This window comes from Anolis sagrei, chromosome 4, assembly GCF_037176765.1.
Source record: "Anolis sagrei isolate rAnoSag1 chromosome 4, rAnoSag1.mat, whole genome shotgun sequence".
Taxonomy (NCBI): domain Eukaryota; kingdom Metazoa; phylum Chordata; class Lepidosauria; order Squamata; family Dactyloidae; genus Anolis; species Anolis sagrei.
Window position 1 is genome coordinate 87,178,038 of NC_090024.1, and position 21,643 is coordinate 87,199,680.

The following is a 21,643-nucleotide window of genomic DNA, read 5'->3' on the forward strand; positions in this document are numbered from 1 at the left end:
TTGCCATAGATGCAGGCGAAATGCTAAATCTATGTGAGGGATAGGATACAGCATCTTGGATCACTTTGTTAAAGTTCAGACTAAAAGATGGAGCAGACCAAGATACCTCGGGGGTTTTTTCCTCAGATGAAAGCAGGTTTCACCAACAACAATGGATCAAGAAACCACATTTGAGAGAAATGGTTACCTGGCCTACCTCCAGGTAAACCTGCTTATCTATGGAAGTAGATAAGCAGGTTTCTGTCTCCCTATATGTGCCAGCTCTCAAATACATTTAAAATGTGTCAGAAGTTCTTTCCAGTTGATCATAAAACAATAAACTTAAGAGAAGATACACAAGCTGTGCCTTGCATCACTACTTATTAATGATTGAATGCGATTTTCCTGCTTCTTGACGGGGGGTGGACTGGAAGGCCCACGAGGTCTCTTCCAACTCTATGTTTCTATTACTTTTAAAATACATTTGTAACCTTCTCTTTTCTTTTAAAACAGCTTTGCAAACACTGAGGTTATGAGGAGGAGGTGTCAACCTATTAACATAGTTGGGGAACAAAGACAGGAGGGAAGATGTTCCCGAAAGGCAAGATGAGTAGGCAGAGGCGGCCCTAGGTAATTTTCAACGGTAAGCAAACAGTATTTTGGTGCCCCCCTCCCCGCCCCAACCAATCATTGATATATATTTTCTGTTTGTCGTGGGAGTTCTGTGTGCCATATTTGATTCAATCCCAACATTGGTGGAGTTCAGAATGCTCTTTGATTGTAGGTGAACTATACATCCCAGTAACTACAACTCACATATGTCAAGGTCTATTTCCCCCCAAGAGTGCCTCAAGAGTGCCCCTGGGCAAAATCAACTACACTGCAAATGCTTACTTTACGTAATGGATTGAGCCGCCCCTGTGAGTAGGTAACTATACTAAGGTGGAAGGAGTTACTGGAATGTAATGTAAGGGTGTCTGGGAACCAGGAAGAAGAAGTGATATACTGGCCAAGGAGGCTCTCCTAAGACGGGGCTGTTAACTACTGTTGTAATATGTGGAGTAGAGAGCCTCCACTGGTGCAATGAGTCTCCAACATGAGAGAAGCCATCCATAAGAATGGTAAAACATCAAATATCCAGGCATCCCCTGGGCAATGTCCTTACAGATGGCCAGTATTGATATCCATTGGGAAGTAAAAGCCTATAAGGAAAGGACTAAGGCATTGACATCTCCAGCCCATCCTCTGAACAGATATCAACCAGCATGCCAACACCTTAAATAAAATCAGATGTCAGTAAACATGTAGGAAGAGCTTAAATACAGCACATCCTGGCTGTTCTTTTCTGAATGTCCCACATGAATGATCAGAGTGAACAAAAATTTAATGGAGGGTATACAACCCATGCAGCAGACATCTTTCATTCAGTAATGCACCTTGCATTCAGTAAGGCAGAGATCTTGGCTTTCTTGTATTCCCTGCAAAAAACAAGGAATAGAAAAAGAGTGCAGAAGACTTTGATCATGTAAAGTCAAGCAATACATGAAAATTGCAATCTAAGGCCAAATTTTGGCAAGGGCCCAGAGGATGTAAACAACTTCAAAGCAGACAGATATTGAAATAGTATAATTTCTCCATAGGCATCATGTGATAATGCAGCATGCCTCATTAAGAGTCACATCCACTGTTTTAACATGGTATTCCACACTGGGCATGTGTACCTAGCAGCAGAGTAGCAAAGTGCAAGGGCAGATGTCTTCACTGTGTCTGGTTGTGATCCCTGGGTTGTACCAGTCAGCTTTCGTATGATATTATTTCTAGCCCTGCCACATGCACAATGGAGGACCTTCTCACAGCGACACCATAGGCACTCCAAGTGGCCAGCTTTTGGTCAAAGGACATTTAGCATAATGGAAAGATTTTAAAACTTGGTTTGTGTTTTAAAATAGATTATAACTGGAGCCCCTCGTGGCACAGTGGGTTAAACCACTGAGCTGCTGAACTTGCTTACTGAAAGGTCACAGGATCGAATCCTGGGAGCAGTGTGAGCTCCTGCTGTTAGCCCCAGCTTCTGCCAACCAGTTTGAAAACATGCAAATGTGAGTAGATAAATAGGTCACACTTCGGCGGGAAGGTAACGGCACTCCATGCAGTCATGCTGGCCACATGACCTTGGAAGTGTATACGGACAATGCCAGCTCTTTGGCTTACAAATGGAGATGAGCACCAACCCCCAGAGTTGGACACGACTGGACTTAATGTCAGGGGAAAACCTTTACCTTAACTGTACCCTCAATTTGCTTCTGACACAGAAAATAAAATAAAATAAATCTGATTTTATGCATTTTCTTCTTTATTTAACTTTTACTACAGAGTAGTCAGGTGCTCTGAATACTATTTTTTAAATAGGAAGGTGGGGTTGAATTATAATTAGTAACTAGTAAACATATTAGTGAATGCATTAATGGAAATGTACATAGCCTTCTATATATTGGACCCCATTATTTTGCCCCATAGCTCCCCCTTCAATTGCCTGGCCCATAGGCTGTGCTACTGCTCTCAAATTAAACTGAAATGGATGTGTATGTGTGTGGTGGTGTCCACATTTTTTAAAAATTAACCCACCCAATCCTATTTATCTAACCAAACACAAATAAATAGCCTGTTTATACTCCTGAACTGGATGCTGCTGCAATGGGGATTCAATACCTCCCTGAATTCATCTTTCAAGTGAGAGCGCTTCCATTTCATTTTTCATACATTATAAATGAACTGTGTCAAGTGCTAGGGTAATAAGTACATTCATTCATTCCCACCTGCCAGTGTATAGCGTTAGGCATACATTGAGGCAAAGAGTATGAATTTTTAGCAGGTGTTTTAATCAGCAAGGCTACCTTAAAGTCCAGTTTAAATATGTTATAACATGTCAGGAACAGATAAAACTGCTTTTAGGCTAAGACCCCTTCCTTCAGATGTCAAGCATACTAATGTGCATTATCAAATTCAGTGCAACACTTTCAGGTGTGCTGTTGCGGCTTTAAGAAATAAAAAAAGCTGGCCGATTCCAGTTTTGATCTTTCCAAGCACGTATGCTTGAAAAGAAGAGACAGGTTTCTTTAAACTTCTATGTAGCTGTAAGAAAGCCACAATTCATTTTATTCTTTCGAAGAGGAATATAAGAGCATTATTATTACTCCTTGATTCTGCCTCTCTTTCATGGGGTGATAGAAAGCAGGCCGTGAACTGAACTGGTTCAAAGAACTGTGTAGTTGTGTGTATTAGAAAGGAAAGACAATTCTCAGAACACCATCATAATCACACCTGACCAAAATATGGAAACAGAGGTGCAGTTTATAAGCTCAGTTTCCATAGCTCCTGTTGAATCTTATATGACAAGGGATTCTATATTCTGGGCTGTTCTATGAGATAAGGTTGAGGGACAGTCATAAAATCTGGCATGTGATAAGAAGATCATCAAGGACAAGTGACTCAACAAACATCTTAGTGACCTTGTTTGCACAGAGCACACATTGCCACATTTTTTCAGTTATGGTGTCTAGAATAAAGGGGAATCATATCATAAACTAGCTGTCCCCTGCCACGCGTTGCTGTGGCCCAGTAATGAGAAAGTGTTGGTTTCTAATATATGTAATTTCTTTATGCTTGTGGGTAAACAATATTTCTTGCTGTTTCTTTGTCAGTGTTGATGTGGAGAGTGTCTGGTTTGCCCACTCTGGAACATGCAACATATCATTGTCCTTCTTTAAGGGTCTCTTTCAAATCTATGATACTATATCTGTGTGTGTGTGAATGATATCTATCTATCATCTATCTATCTATCTATCTATCTATCTATCTATCATCTATCTATCTATCTATCTATCTATCTATCTATCTATCTATCTATATCTATGGCTGGATGGCTCTTTGTCCGGAGGACTTTGATTACGTTTTCTTGGACTGGATGGCTTTAAGTATTTTCTGTTGGTCATGGGGGTTCTGTGTGGGAAGTTTGGCCCAATTCTCTAATTCATGGGGTTCAGAATGCTCTTTGATTGTAGATGAACTGTGAATCCCAGTGACTACAACTCCCAAATGTCAAGATCTATTTTCCCCAGACTCCATCTGTGTTCATATTTGGGCGTATTGAGTGCTTGTGCCAAGTTTGGTTCCAATCCATCATTGTTTGAGTCCACAGTGCTCTCTGGATGTAGGTGAACTACAACTCCCAAACTCAAGGTCATTGCCCACCAAACTCTTCCAGTATTTTCTGCTGGTCATGTGAGTTCTGTGTGCCAAGTTTGGTTCAATTCCATCATTGGTGGAGTCCAGAATGCTCTTTTATTGTAGGTGAACTATAAATCCCAGCAACTACAACTCCCAAATGACAAAATCATAATTTTTGAGTGATGTTCACTCCTTGTGTTGTGAGACGTTTTGTTGCCAAATTTGGTGTGATTTCGTTCATTAGTTCTTTTATTTTTAAGGTACTCATTCTGCACAAAGCAGAGCATTTATATAGATAGATAGATAGATAGATAGATAGATAGATAGATAGATAGATAGATAGATAGATAGATAGATAGATAGATAGATAGATAGATAGATAGATTGTAGCTCTTCGCATTCCTCACACAGCACAGTCACAATCCAGTTTGGTTGGAAATTCTGGGATATGTCTTTTTTTTTAAAAGAGCTTTTCCAAGTTTTTCATTTATGTTTGGGAAGTGAACTCTTTCCAAAAAATCTCCAAAAATTATTTATTGACCTTACATTGAATGTGCTTCATGTGTCCCTCAGCATGTTGGGAATAGGGTTGACTTTGATGTATTGTATAAAATACCATCTTATCTAATCCATTATATCCATCTTGTCCAATCTATGATTTCCAATAATAAGAGAAAAGGATACTTCAGAAGGAGAAAAGTGGTAGTAAGGCACCGGCTGCAAATAAAGGAAACAAACAATTGGGACTTTTTAAAAAGGGTGATTCATTACAGGTAGCCTCTGAGTTTCAAACATCCAACTTACAAACAACTCATAGCTACGACTGGGTGTGAGACAACAGGAAGTATGAGAAATCTACCCCTTGGAAGGGGAATTCACTTCTGAAAGACTTATCGTGGGGAAAAGGTGTCTCCTTTCTCATTAATACTTGTTTCCACAATAAGCCAAATTTTTCAAAATCCAATTATTACAGGGACAGAAAGTGAAGTGAAATCTTCTGAACAAGGGCACAGACAGCAAAACAAACACCACATGAGTGTTAACCCTTCCCTATGCTATTCACAGTCATGTGTGTGTGTGTGTGTGGCTGGCTGGAGTTACACATAAAAATGTAGCTGTTCAGACTTGCATACAAATTCAACTTAAGAACAAACCTACAGAACCTATCTTGTTAGTAACTTGGGGACTGCCTGTATATGCCTATCAAAACATAAGCCGTCATTGGTATATTGCAGTTTATGTTAAAATATAAAATACAGAATCAAAGCCTATGTTCAATAAAGAATAATAACTTTATTTTTATACCCTGCCACCATCTCCATGAAGGAACATGAGGTGGCTTACAAATGGGTCAAGATGCCCACAAAACATAAAAGCAAAACAATCTATTAAAGTAAAAACACCATTAAAATAAGAGCATAGTAAAATATAACATTAATATATTAAATATAATAAATCTGGAAAATAACAAATAAAATGCAATAAATGATGCCCGGGGAATGTTTTTCTAACACCACTCTCCAGATCCATGGATTTCATAAAGACTTTTAAAAAGAACATTTTGATTTTTCTGCTTTTGTAAAGGGATATGATTTTGATACGTCATTGTATATTTTGAGACATGAGCATTGACCGATTTGATATCCATAGCAGTCCTGGAACCAAATCACAGTGGATACCAAGGGCCCACAGTACTTGAACTTAAAATAATAATAATAAACAAAGTATGGATTGTCGATGTTGCAATCCCAGGTGACAGCAGGATTGAAGAGAAACAACTGGGAAAGCTGACATGATATGAGGATTTAAAGATTGAACAGCAAAGACTCTGGCACAAACCAGTCAAGATGGTCCTAGTGGTGATTGGCACACTGGGTGCAGTGCCTAAAGACCTTGGCCTGCACTTAAACACAATCAGCGCTGTCAAGATTACTATCTGCCAGCTGGGATCTGCACACATTATTCACCGATACGTCACACAGTCCTAGGCACTTGGAAAGTGCCGGACATGTGATCCAATACAACAGCCAGCAGAGTGTCTGCTGTGGACTCATCTTGTTGTGTTTCAAATAATAATATTTTATTTTTTACCCACCTTTCCCCAAGGCTCAAGATTTAAAATGCATTTAAAACACATAGATTAAAACTCATAAGGATAAGTTTAAAATCATTCACATCTATAAAATGTCAATTTCAAACTTCATAATCAGTTATATAGTAGGAAAGTCAGTACAAAAGGATCAAAGAACAGTTTAGGCTTTCATCCAAAAATACAGTGTGTGCCTAAACACAAGCCAGTAAGATTATTTTGTAGCTCTTCCTTTAGACAGGATAATTGAAACCTGTGCTGAAGCATAAGAAAGACTGCTGTCATTCCAGCATAGTCTGCCCTCTTCCTTGCCCTCTCCGGTGAAATGTCAGGGGATATCTTTGCTAGCAGAACTAGCATCCACACACACAAAGCCTCCTTCTGCTTGCCACAGTGGTAGCTTTGACCTCCGCTCCCCCAAAGATCTGGCAGCAGACAGGTTTGTTCCATTATTGAGCTTTGTGCAGATAGAGCTTTTGGGTCCTTTCTTTGTTTGCCTTTAAAAAGAGCCAGGGGCGGGAGGAGAACAAAAATTGTTTCTATTGTGGGAGGCTCCTGGGGTCCTGGTTTCTAGGTTCTCTTTCTTGTCCAGTAGAGACCAGCGTGGGTTTCCATTTCAGAGCAAAACTGTGCATGTTCCCTCTTTCCAGAAATCGCAGTGAGCAAGCAACAGTTTCAATTCACACTTCCGTTGTTTGCCACATTCACCTTGCCATACTGTATGACACTGGAAAAACTATATGTAAATGTAATGGCATGTTAATTTCTATCAGTAAACAAAGTGTCTCTGGAGTCTACAAGAAAGATTTTACTGCATCATGATAACAGTTCAAACCCACTTTAACTGTTATGGCTGTGTTCTCTGGAATACTGGATTTTGTAGTTTTGGATGCTGCTTTATTTATTTATTTATTTATTTATTTATTTACTATATTTATATACCGTCCCTTTCAGCCTGTAGGCAACTCGGGGTGGTGTACAGTTGGTACTAAGATCATAAAATATAATTTCAATACCATAAAATAATCAGAGAATATAAGCAGAAAATGTCAGATTTTATTCAGCTGTGAGGAAGAGGCCTCAGACGCCCAGTCCAACACTCAAACCATTAAACCGCACTGGTGTTCACTACATAGAATCATAGAATCAAAGAGTTGGAAGAGACCTCATGGGCCATCCAGTCCAACCCCCTGCCAAGAAGCAGGAATATTGCATTCAAATCACCCCTGACAGATGGCTATCCAGCCTCTGTTTTAAAGCTTCCAAAGAAGGAGCCTCCACCACACTCCGGGGCAGAGAGTTCCACTGCTGAACGGCTCTCACAGTCAGGAAGTTCTTCCTCATTTTCAGATGGAATCGCCTCTCTTGTAGTTTGAAGCCATTGTTCCACATCCTAGTCTCCAGGAAAGCAGAAAACAAGCTTGCTCCCTCCTCCCTGTGGCTTCCTCTCACATATTTATACATGGCTATCATATCCCCTCTCAGCCTTCTCTTCTTCAGGCTAAACATGCCCTGCACCTTAAGCCGCTACTCATAGGGCTTGTTCTCCATACCTTTAATCATTTTAGTTGCTCTCCTCTGGACACATTCCAGCTTGTCAATATCTCTCTTGAATTGTGGTGCCCAGAATTGGACACAATATTCCAGATGTGGTCTAACCAAAACAGAATAGAGGGGTAGCATTACTTCCCTAGATCTAGACACTATGCCCCCAATCTACATCCCCAATCTACTGTTACCAAAGTTACAATTTTCCCCAAAACTAACATTGTTTGCATTCATTAATCTGGCAGAAAGCTATAGGTAACATCATTACTTTTGACTTTCAGTCTAAACTATAAAGAGGCATATTAATCACCCTGCCAAGAAGAAATTGAAAGTCAGCATTAGCAAGTGTCCAGTACTCTGTGGGGAAGGCAAATTGGTCACAAGGAGTGCAATTGTACCGCTCTGCTGATGCCGTGAACCTGGTTAAATGTCTGTGCTACACAACAAGATACACCTTAGGGAGGCAAGTAACCTGTCAGTATTTCTCTCTGAGAGGACACTGGGTGGAAAAGATATCTAATAATAGGAGCAAGCGTCAGCAGAGCAGAAAACGTCTGTGCTGACAGAGCAAGTGTCTAATGACAGAGATGAAAACAAAGGTAGCAACAGCAGCAACATCCATTGTTCTAACACCCTGAGACGTCTGGCTCAGCAGTTCCAAACTGAGATCCAAAAGATGAGAAAGAGATAACCAAGATCTGTAGCCTTCTGCTTTTGATTTAGTCTCATAGTATACACCTGAGTATGTGAGTGATATCATGGGGCAATAAATGCTAGAGGTGGGTGAAAATTTCATTTTTAATGTCTGGTAAAATTTTCCCCAAATCCTTCATCCACTCCCAAATCCAGTATGTCCTTCAAGTTCAAACAGGAGTATTTTACAGAGAATCTATACACATTTGAGAACATGAAAAACAGACACGAGTGGTACAGTTCCAGAATCCATGGTTTCATTGAGCATGGAGGAGCCCCCGGTAGCGCAGTGGGTTAAACCCCTGTGCCAGCAAGACTGAAGACCGACAGGTCGCAGGTTCGAATCCAGAGAGAGGCGGATGAGCTCCCTCTATCAGCTCCAGCTCCTCATGTGGGGACATGAGAGAAGCCTCCCACATAGATGATAAAAAACATCAAATCATCCAGGCGTCCCCTGGGCAACGTCCTTACAGACAGCCAATTCTCTCACACCAGAAGTGACTTGCAGTTTCTCAAGTCGCTCCTGACACGACAAAAAAAATTGAGCATGGAGGCATGTCTGTTGTTGGCTGTTGATTTGCTGAAAGTTTAAAGGTCCATAAATCTTGACTGGGGAGTCTGACAGGAATTTCAATAAACTGGCATTGGTTGAATTTGAAATTCCCAGGTTTGGGATAATTGGATTCCCAAATATATTAATGGGTTCAGGGATGTGCTTTGCCAATGTGACTAAGGGGTGCAGAGATGGGTAAATGGGTTTTTTGTTTCTGCTGGGTTAGGGTCCTTTGTAAGGCAGACAATACTGACTGGGACTAATTTCCACTTATTGTGATAGTGTATGTAAGGGGGAAATATGTGGTGCTTGTGCAACTTGGGCCAGACCTCAGAAGGGAGGCTCCATTTAGTTTGGGAGAAGGGACCTCATGAGGCAAGATAGGATATTTTAGCTTAGGCTGAATGATGTAATTATGCAGCAATTATTGTAGAACCTTTTGCTAGGTATCATTCAGGAATGTATCATTAGGGAGATGTTGAAAAATGAAAGCATTGTCCCTCCAAATACAAATTCTATCCCCAATGAACTTTTCTTTCAGACTCCAAATTTGAAGCTTTGCAAAGGGATGGCGCTGTCAGACAGGCCCCAAATTTTGGGGCCTGTCAGGACTTTACTTGAGGTGCCCAAATGACACCTCAGGTAAAAGCAAATTCGGGACAAAGCAAGTAAACCCTGTTTTGCCCCAAATTAATTTTATACCCTGTTAGACCCAGGCCTTCCTGAAAGACCTAGGTTTAATAGGGTATTGAGCCCTGACAAGTGATAGAGCACCCCACTGCCCACCACCACCAAAAGACTTAAATTTTTTAAAACTTACTGGGCCGCCATGACACCCCTACAGCACGCCTCCTGGCACATAGAAATTATACTCCAGTAGGCGAGGGAGGGCCAAGAGCAATTTTCCTCCTGGATGCATCATGGGGTCTCATATATCCATTTCTCATATATCCATTTCCTCTCTAAGTGTGCATCTACATTATAGAATTAATGCAATTTGACACCACATTAACTGCCATGGCTTAACACTATGGAATCATGGAAGCTCTAGTTTTAGAATGCCTTTAGCCCTTTCTGTCAAATAGTGTTGTTGGCTCACTAATCTGCAATGCCCATGATTCTACAACATTGAGCCATAGCAGTTAATTCTATAGGGCAGATGCCCCTTAAGTACCACATCAGACAAGCAGTAGGAAAGCGGGGATAGCAGGGGACAGTGTGGGGCAGTGAAGGGAACTATCTTACTCTGTTTCCTCCTGTCCAGGTTTGCCTGCTGCCATCCCACGTCCTCCACTTTGTGCCATTAGGAGTTGGGTGTTATCCAATTAGGCTCCACTCTGTCAAAGTTGCCCTACATCATGTAATGGGCTCTGTGGGACTCCGTTTCGGCAATGGGGAGAAACAGGAAGAAGACACAGAGGAAATTGTGTCTGATAAGGTCCTTAGTATTCTTGCATTTGACATAAACCTTTTTAACCACCTATTGCTGTTCAAAAGTCAGTTATCACCTCTGGTGAGCTTAGAGAGACAATTATGGTCACTAGCAACCATCATTATCTTCATTTTTCCCCAGCAACAAGATCATGCTTTCATCTGTTATGTGTCACTTTGCAAAAGTATTCTTGGTATAAGCCAGACTGCTTCACTGCCCCCTGTTTCTATCTCAGTATGCTTCATCATGGCACATAGCTCCACAGGCCCTATTAATATAACTCCAATACTCCCTGCGCTTGCAGCAGAGTTCCTTTGTTCTCTCTGTGTATGTGTTTCTTCTGTTTTGCTTGTCTTCTGTATTATTTCATGCAGTTGCTTAGAACATTTCAGCAGGCTATTATTTAGTTTGTTCACCCCCCACAACCTATTTGTACTCAACTTGCAAGTTGTTCCCCATCTGTTGCCATGATTTTCTTAACAATCATGTTTATCACATTACTTGGTAAATGCAAAAAGGTGTAAAATGTTCACTTTTTTCTTTATGGTGTGTTTGACAATACTGATCAAAAGGGCAGACCTGAACCCTGGAAAGTAAGTTGTAGAGTCAGGCCCCATGGAAATTGGGCAGTGCTATTATTATGCAATTATATGACAGCTCCCCGTGGGTAAAACTACACCGTTGCTCATGCACTTTTTCAATTTTAAATGTGGGAAAGTTGTTCTCTGGAACAAACTGAATCAGAGAACACAGACTGCATTCTGAACAGCATTATGAAACAACACAGATAGAATTGAGAATTGGGCAGGCTACCCAAAGTTGCTAGATTACAACTAGTTACAGCTAGGAGTCTAGTTACTAGACTTGTGCATTCAGGACTTACCTTGATCCGTTTTATGTTCAGCTTTCGGTGGGAGATCAGATATGTGTTGTTTCATTTTCATGTACATTATTTGGGGGGGGGGGGCTTCACCCATAGGCCCAAAGTGCCTGGGCCATTGAGTGCAGACTTTGGGCATACATACCCGAGCCTGGCAGGGCCTGCAACCTAGTGCACAGTAAGGAGTGCTCCTTCCTCAGTGCTTGGCTGCACGCCATGCCAAGCCCGGGTGCATAGGCCCAAATCCTGCACCCGTAGATCCGAGCGCTATTATCCCAGGCTTGGGATAATAGGATTCACAGACACCTTGATTGGCCCTGGGAATGAATGGCAATAGGTGTTTTGGGGAAATGGAAGGAAAAAGGAAGAGGGGCCAACCAAGGGCAAGTTGGATTGATGATATCCTTGAAGTGACAAACTTGACCTTGAAGGAGCTGGGGGTGGCAGCAGCCAACAGGGAGCTCTGGCGTGGGCTGGTCCATGAGGTCACGAAGAGTTGGAAGCAACTGAACAAATAAACAACAAAAACAAAGGTGTTTGGGTGCCTTGATGGGCTTTCCAGATATGACAAAGGGGAGAAGGGGGAGGGTAAATGAGTTGTTGGTTCCTGTTAGGCATGCTTATCAAGTTTGTAGATAACAGCAAATACCGAGGGATAGTTCATACTGGGGAAAGTGGAAGGTAAAAGGAAGAGGGGGCGACCAAGGGCAAGATGGATGGATGGCATCCTTGAAGTGACTGGACTGACCTTGAAGGAGCTGGGGGTGGTGACGGCCGACAGGGAGCTCTGGCGTGGGCTGGTCCATGAGGTCACGAAGAGTCGGAGACGACTGAACGAATGAACAACAGTTAATACTCCAAAAGAAAGGATGAGAATTCAAAATGATCTTAAGAGATGAGAGGCCTGGGCCAAAACTAACAAAATGAATACCAATATTAAAAAAGTATTAGTAGGGCTTCTGCAAATGTCTCTAGACCCATCCAAGTGTCCCCAAAATATGGTGGACTGCAGTTTCCTTAATTTCAATTCTCATAATCCACAATCAGTATGGTCTGGTTGGACCTGAAGACCAAATCAACTGGATGGCACAATATTGGAGGAAAGGGCTGTTTTAGAATTCAACACTGATGTGAATGAAGATAATGAGCACAAAAATCCACTAGCTGCCTCTTCATTTCTCTAGTCATTCCTATTATATAAGATTTCCACTGCATCAGACCAAAGGTCTATATGGTACAGTATCCTATTTTTCACTGTGGACAAACCAGTGTGTCTGGAAAAAATCAGAAGCAAGACATAAAAGCAACATCTTCCCCTTTTCTTCCATTCTCCTGGGCTCATGTCAGCAAGACTTTAGATATTTCAGAGCCTGCAAGTTATGATTTTTTAAATTTTTATGGCTATTAATAGATGTTACCTCCAATGTATAACTTACAGAACAGATCTTCTTATTAGCACATTTGCATTGATAGGTGTACATGTGTGTCTTGAGAAGCTGGGGCTATATTTGGATTTGCTAACTGTCCATTTGTACAACTCACAAAAATATTTATTGTAATTAAGGAGGGAAGTGACCTGACAGAAATGCTATTCTACGCCTCTGGGTACAAGACCCCATTCTTGAATTCAAAGCGACCACCTTGAATGTATTCTAGACAGTTTTTTGACAAGCAATAAGAAGAATGGACAGTACAGTCTGCCTGTTTCTTTTTGTCAAAGGAACCCCTCTGCTATTTCCATTTCCCTTCTGATTAAATTGAGTGAGATTAAATGCATTGCTTGGAGGAAGTCTTTGCAGTTTTTACAGAGTGAAAGGAGGTGGAATCAAATGTTAATTTTCTGCAGTTAAACCTTTTTGATCAATATCAGACTGTCTTCATGTTAATGGGGTATTTGTTTTACATTCATGGCTGAACGTCTGAAGTCACCAATTTAGGACCAAACACCATCAAAAATCTATCAGCCATATTAATAAATAGTGACAGAGAGAGTAATTTCACTGTCACTTTGCCTAATGGTAGGGCCAGCCCTAAGTGCACTATATAAAAATATTGTGAAAGCAGTATATAATAAATACCCGTATATACTCAAGTACAAGCCAACCCAAATATAAGCTAAGGCACATAATTTTACCACAAAAAACCTGAGAAAACATCTTGACTCAAGTATAACCCAGGGGTGGGAAATGCAACAACTACTGGTAAATTTCAAAATGAAAATATATACCAATACAATTAAATTAATTGAGGCATCAGTAGGTTCAATGTTTTTGATTATTTACATAAAACTGTATTTAAGATAAGACTATCGAACTCTAATTAAACCATTATTCTAACCTCCTTCAATATAAATGTGCTTGTGTATCCTTCCAATAATAAAAAAGAGAGTGAAATAATAAATATAATAATAACAATAACAATAAAAATAATAATTGTGCGGTTTTCTGGCATTGTATATTTCTGCTGCTTCTGTGATTGTTCATTTGTATTTTGACTCTATAGCCCACTTGTATATGGATGTCCAGAATCAGCAGCATCCACCGTGGTCCTTTTTATCCTGGGCATTGACTAAGCCAGTATAGACTTCGTGTTGGTTTGCTTCTCCATAATGATAATGGGTTAGGTGCTCTTGGTTCCACTCCTCAGCTGAGACCTCTCTAGCTTGGATGGACCTGCTGGTGGTTACACTACTGCCAGCACAGCTCTCAGCATCCTTGGAGCAGTTAAGCCCTCCACCACAACGAGGTGGCACCCATTGGGGGGTTAAAACTCAGCCGTTATCAGGACCTCAAAATTGAATTGGAAAGGCTCTGGCATAAACCAGTACAGGTGGTCTCAGTGGTTATCGGGGACCACCTGTACTGGTTTATGCCAGAGCCTTTGCAGTTCAATTTTGAGGTCCTGATAATGGCTGAGTTTTAACCCCCCGATCTCAGCTGGCATTTGGAAACACTAAACATTGACAAAATCACGATCTGGCAACAGCAAAAGGCCACCTTACTTGGATCTGTACACATCATTTGAAAATACATCACATAGTCCTAGACACTTGGGAAGTGTTTGACTTGTGATTTTGTGATAGGAAATCCATCATATATATCTCATTTGCTGTGACATAATAGGTTTTTGTGTCAATAATAACTAATAATAATAATAATAATAATAATAATAAAGTAAAATAACAAATAATCTTGACTTGAGTATAAGCTGAGACGGACTTTTTCAGCCTAAAAAGGGGGCTGAAAAACTAGGCTTATACAATAAATTTTAAATAAAATAGCACATGGATGTAATGCAATGATGCAGGCAACACAAGCAGCGATAAACACAACAGACTAGATCCTTAATTTCAGGTCTATTTATAAATGGAAGAAGGGTGCTTTCTATGTCATTAGCACATTTCAATATTTTCTCATTTGCTTCTCACTTGCTCACTGTGAATGTTGAAATACTTGTACGCAGATACTGCTCACAGGAACAGCAAGGAACAAGAGCAGGGGTGAGGAGTAATTTATATCCTGCCTTTCTGCTGTGGTAGAAGGCTGAAAGGAATATGATCACGCTGTATAAAAAAAAAAAAGATATTGCCTGAATTTGAGGGACAACACTCAAGCAGTGTGATCGATTAAATGTCGCAAGATATAAGGATAATCCAAAAGCTCAGGTGACAACCCGCCATTCTCTAATCATTGGCCCAGCTTTCTGGGGATTATGGGGTGTGCACCCCAGAACAAACAGAGGGCACAAGATTGCTTCCCTTTGCATTCGAACATTGCTTCTCAATCTTCCTAATGCCACAACCCCATAATACATTTCCTCATGTTGTGGTGACCTCCAACCATAAAATTATTTTAGTTGCTACTTCATAACGGTATCCTTCTGGGACGCCTCGCGGGAATGGGCCTTGGTGGCACTGTTTTGCAGTGGCTCAGGTCCTTCCTAGAGGATCGTACCCAGAAGGTGTTGCTGGGGGACAACTGCTCGACCTCACAACCATTGTCTTCTGGGGTCCCGCAGGGTTCTATACTGTCCCCCATGTTGTTTAACATCTACATGAAGCCGTTGGGAGAGATCATCCGGAGTTTCGGGGTGCGGTGTTATCTGTACGCAGATGATGTCCAACTCTGTCACTCCTTCCCACCCGCTACTAAGGAGGCTGTTCAGGTCCTGAACCGGTGCTTGGCTGCTGTGTCGGACTGGATGAGGGTGAACAAATTGAAATTGAATCCAGACAAGACAGAGGCACTCCTGGTCAGTCGAAAGGCCGAACGGGGTATAGGGTTACAGCCTGTGTTGGACGGGGTTACACTCCCCCTGAAGACGCAGGTTCGCAGCTTGGGTGTGATCCTGGATTCACCGCTGAGCCTGGAGCCTCAGGTCTCGGCGGTGGCCAGGGGAGCATTCGCACAGCTCCGGCTCGTGCGCCAGCTGCGCCCGTACCTCGGGAAGTCTGACTTGGCTACGGTAGTCCACGCTCTGGTCACATCCCGTATAGATTACTGCAACGCGCTCTACGTGGGGCTGCCCTTAAAGACTGCCCAGAAGCTTCAGATGGTCCAGCGCTCGGCAGCCAGGTTGCTAACAGGAGCAGCTCTCAGGGAGCACACCACTCCTCTGTTGAGCCAGCTCCACTGGCTGCCAATTTGCTACCGGGCACAATTCAAGGTGCTGGCGCTAGCCTACAAAGCCCTAAACGGTTCCGGCCCCACTTACCTCTCCGAACGCATCTCCACCTATGAACCGACACGGACATTAAGATCGTCCGGGGAGGCCCTGCTCTCGGTTCCGCCTGCGTCACAGGCACGGTTGGCGGGAACGAGAGACAGGGCCTTCTCGGTGGTGGCCCCTCGGCTATGGAATGCCCTACCCATTGACATCAGACAGGCCCCTTCGCTGCTGGCGTTTCGGAAGAAGCTTAAAACCTGGCTCTTTGAGCAAGCATTTGGCTAAATCAGCGCAATCAAACATAGGATGACGGTAAACTGAACATAGGAATGGCACAAGGATTATGAGACTGGATTTTGTTTGTGATCGAGGCATTTGTATGATTGTTGTGTGTTTGCTACTGTGTATGATGTGTTTTAACTGTTATTGCTATGTTAATTAATATTGTGTAAACCGCATTGAGTCACCTAATTTAGGTTGAGAAACGCGGTATAGAAATAAAGCAAATAAATAAATAAATAAATAAATAACTGTAATTTTGCCACTGTTATGAATTGTTTCGTAAATATCTGATATGAAGGATGTATTTTCATTCACTGAACCAAATTGGGCACAATCACCCGATACGCCCAAATTTGAATACTGGTGGTGGGGGGGGTGTGATTTTGTCATTTGGGAGTTGTAGTTGCTGGGATTTATAGTTCACCTACAATCAAAGAACATCCTGAACTCCACCAATGATGGAATTGAACAAAACTTGACACACAGAACTCCCATGACCAACAGAAAATACTGGAAGGCTTTGGTGGGCATTGACCTTGGGTTTGGGAGTTGTAGTTCACCTACATCCAGAGAGCATGTGGGATTCAAACAATGATGGATCTGGACCAAACTTGACATGAATATTCAATATACCAAAATTTGAACACTGGTGGAGTTTGGGGAAAATAGACCTTGATATTTGGGAGTTGTAGTTGCTGGAATTTATAGTTCACCTACAATCAAAGAGCATTCTGAATCCCACCAATAAAACCAGGCCAAACTTCCCACAGAGAACCCCCATGACCAATGAAAATACCGTGTTTTCTTATGGTCTTTGGCGACTCCTCTGACATCCTATTGCAACCCCCAAATGGGTCCCAACCCCCAGGTTGATAAATGCTGCCTCAGAACCTACTAGCCATCCCAGAGACCTGCACACTAGAATCTGCCGTACTATAAGTGTGTGTGGCTTTTGAACAACACAAAGAAAATTCAGAATAGATTCACTGCCCCCTTGATAGAGGCATCCCTGTTGCCATTGTTCACTGCAGCACAACATTGCCATGCCTTCTCAATAGAGGATCAACAAATTTGTTGGAAAATCACCCCAGGAGCAGGTGGAGGTAGTGGTACCGACTACAATGAGTGAGACATCATATATTCAGGGCACAACACGGGTAACCAATTATGCACCAGACATATCCACTGCCATGCTTGAGTTCTGCACAGCAGGACTCAGTGGAAGTTAGTGGTGCCCGATGGGTGATTCAGGATGATGTAAGGGAAGTGAATGAGAGCAGCCATTCTCTTCTCATACAGATGAGAATGCTAAGCTCTGGGTGGGTGGTTTGTACACACACACATAGTACAAAAGCAGAGTTCTTCTCACTGCAGCCAATCAGAAAGCTCCCCTTCAACTGGGTTGCAGGGTAGTGCTAACCATTCAAAGGCTGAATAATTTAGACTGAAAAGGAGAGGAAGAAAAGGGAAAGAATTGAGCTGTGAATTTCTGACTGCCATAAAATAGATCGTGCCGACAAACAATCTAATTTATCGAAATATTTTAAATGTACTTCTCCCCTCGCTAGAGAAGGAAACTCAACACAGCAGTGACTGCCGCAAGGGAGGTGGATGAAAGGCTAAGCTTAAAAAGAAAAGAAAAAAAAACGAGTAGATTATTCACAGAGGATTTAGGAGATGGAAATGTCAATAGAATGGCTGATGATAAGCAGGACCACAAGGAAAAGCCAAAGGAAGTTAGGAATGGAATTGGGGTTGTAGAATGTATTTAGAATTGCAAAAAGCTGTTTAGGAGTCGCAGCTGTTCCTTGACATTATTCCTTGAACTGTTTTTTTTCCTCCAACTCTAACACCAGTAAAATGAACTCTTTCTTTCTTTTCTTCCCCCCCCCCCCCCCTTTTGTTACCATTGCTGCATATTCATGTGTGGAAAAGATCTGCCCTGTAGTTTCTGTTTAGTTTCTCCTACCTTCCTTGAATGAAATGATAGCAACCTGCTAAAGATAACAAACATGGAAAATACCACACACACAGGCAGGCTTTGTTTGTTGAAAGAAGGCAATGTATCGTGTTAATCTGTAGTGACCTTTTGAGAACCGGTTAAAACAGTACAGAATAGGTATGTTAAAAGAAATTCCATCTGGTTTACCATAGCTAGGGTTGCTCACTTTCAAACTGGCCTTTGTAGCGCTCTCTCTTAAACTCCATTTGTGGCAAACGGAGTAGTAATACTATTTAGTTCTATATGGAAGGTTTGGTTGGATAATTTCTGCATCAGAAATCATTTAAAAAGTACAAGCAAGTCTTTTCATACACTCCAATTGCCCAGATTTGGCAGGGACAATCCTGATTAATCCTCTGCCTTCCCACTTTTTCAGGGCCCGTCCATGAGTAAACAATGATGCTGTCATCAGCCTTGGTTATCTAGGAAATGAACTCTCGCAATAAAGGAAAGGCTGTCCAGACAACATTCTGGACAGTCCCAAATTAATTTGCTACAAACTAGGAAAATCCTGGTTTGTAGCGAATTAATTTGATTGGGGATTTATTCTGCGCCTTCTTGGAAAGCATGGGATAAATCCACTATTTCCATGTCTGGACTACAGTCCAGACACTATTCCCACAGTTTACCGGGCTAAATAAATTGTGGGAATACCCTCCCCTCCCCCCAAGGACCCAGACCCCTTAGAAAAGTAAAAAAACTTACCTGGCCTGCAGTATACCTTTGGAGCAGCTCTCACGGCACATACAAATGACAAGCCAGGAGAGCGGGGGGAAGCGCTCTCTCGGCGCACCATTTGTACATGCCAGGAGAGCTGCTCTGAGGGTATACTGCAGGCCTGGTTATTTTTTTACTTTTCTAAGGGGTCTGGGGGCTTGGGGGGAGGGAGGGCCTCCGGACATTCTCTCGGGCTAGTCCCAAGAGAACATCTGGACAACCCACTCCAGAAAGCGCGCATTCTGGGATGGGTATGGGCAGGCCTCCAGAAACATCTGCGTTACTTTAACATGGATGCTTCTGGGATAAAAACCTGTCTGGATTCGAACTCAGATGCTTCATTAACTTCCTGCCATTTTTGTCCTTTATACTCAGCTTAATTCAATGGATGAAGATTTTTCATCTAAATTACATTCTGATGTTGCTTGGCCATATGTCTTCTGGTTTTCATTTGTGAAATGTGGAAGGTATAGTCTTTGATCATTTGTCAACTTTAAGGTCATTGTTTTTTCTTGGCAAAGCTTCTACACAGGGGCAGAAAGGAGCTTTTATCCTGGGACCCCAAATTGAATTCCAGCGAAGTTCTCATGAGCCAAACTCCAGTGGTGGGTGGAATCAATAGTGCAAAATGCAGCATCTAAAATATCTTAGGTGAAGCATTTCAGCCTCATAGTATAGAGGACAATGATGAGTAAACAAGGATGCTGTCATCAGCCTTGGTTATCTAGGAAATGAAATCTTAGAAGGCACAAATTTAGACTCCAGAACCCAAGCCCGCCTCCTCCTTGCTTCAAAGGCTACAGAAACTGTAGAAATTCGGTAGATGAAGCTTTTCTGAGTATCCAGTTTCTATGATGATAGAAAAGAGGGAGGAAATCCTTACGCTGCTGAGATCTTACTTGTCACAGGCTGTGAAAGGAGCACACAGAATTGGCTTCTTGAAATGTGATAAACCTCCAGGAGTGAAAAACCTGAGAATGGAAATGTCAGCCTGTTAGCACTGCAGCAGGTGCCTAAGATGAAATAAATAAAATGCTGAAATTATCCCAATTCAATTTCCTGACTGTAATGAGGGAGCGAGGTGTCCTGGTTAATTTTTGGCTTCCCGATTATCTCATAATAGCAACCAGGCTACATTTGAAAATGGAAAGTAATTAACTTCTGCAAAGCTTGACAAGTCTTTCAGACAGTCTTTGTAAAGAGCATGTTGGGACTAGACTTCTGCATCAGCTAACAGGATAAACTGGACTTGGTTTTAAATCTGAGTTAGAATGATGTTTCCTTCTAGATGGTGGCCCGCAGATGGTGTCAGAGCACCACCCCAGCATTCCTCTCTACAAGCCATGCTGGTAAGGCTGTTGGGAGTTGCAGTCCATCAAAACCTGGAAGTTGCACAATTCTCAGTCTTGTTTTTAAGCGAGGAAGAGAAACATATCCCCATAAGCAAATGCACATCTCACAAGGATCCCCTCTCCCACCTCACCACCACCACCACCTCCTCATCTGGTGGAATGTGCTAATAAGAAGCAGCTTGTCCGATGGGAATCAGTGATGGAAGGAACCAGGGCAAAGCAAGAAATTGAAAGTGAGCATTCCCATGGGAATGCTGTGGTTTCCTCTCTGGGGTGAGTGCATTAGTTTACCTTCCATCTGAACTCTACATGATAACAACCAGGCTACAACAACAATTCTCCAAAGGCTTCAGTGCTAGCCCTGTTCTCACAAGTATTTATTCATTCATTTATTTATTTACCATGCTTGTACCTTGCCTTCTCATCTGAAGGGAGCTCAGGGCAGCCTCACAAAGGCAAAATTCAATGCCATATACACATATACATAGCGGTAAATAAACAACTGCCTTAAAATCAACCCAATTAAAACATAAACCTTTAAACATTAAAACTTCAGTTAAAATCACAAAATCCAGATCATATTCCAGGGCCAGTCCAAGTCATCATAAAATACTCCACAATTTGGTCTTGGATTCCTGCAATATCTGATATATATACTGATTGGCTTCAGCAGATTTTATGGCTTGATCCAGAATTTATTTTGAACTTCTTAAATATGCTGTTTCTGGCTAGATGCATGTTGCAGCATGCATTGGGGGAGGTGTATGTATTGTAGACACCCTGAGCTACAAGTTGAATTTTAGCATCTGCCCTCAGATCTAGTGGGCAGCAGGAAATATTTCGGCAATTGCCCCTGAACATGAAGCACAATTAAGCCCTTTCCCCCATTTTCGTTTCCTGTGCTAACTTGAAAATTAGGTTATTATATAGATGATCTCCAGCAAAGGATCACCGCCTTGTCGTGGCGCTGGATGATGGCATTACAACTGAAGATGCAAGACCTACTCTAAGAAAATCTATGTCTATGGCAGAAGACTTTGCTTCCTCTTTTAATTGTAAGTTCCTGAAAAGTTTTATTTCCTATTTATTAGTCTGTAATAAGGATCGGTTTTGGAGTCACATTTCCTTAGGAGAAGAACCAAGGATTTAAAGAAAAATGTGATGGTGCCAAATTGAAAAATATTGATTCATCAAATTTGTGCCCTGCATTTCATCAATCAAAGA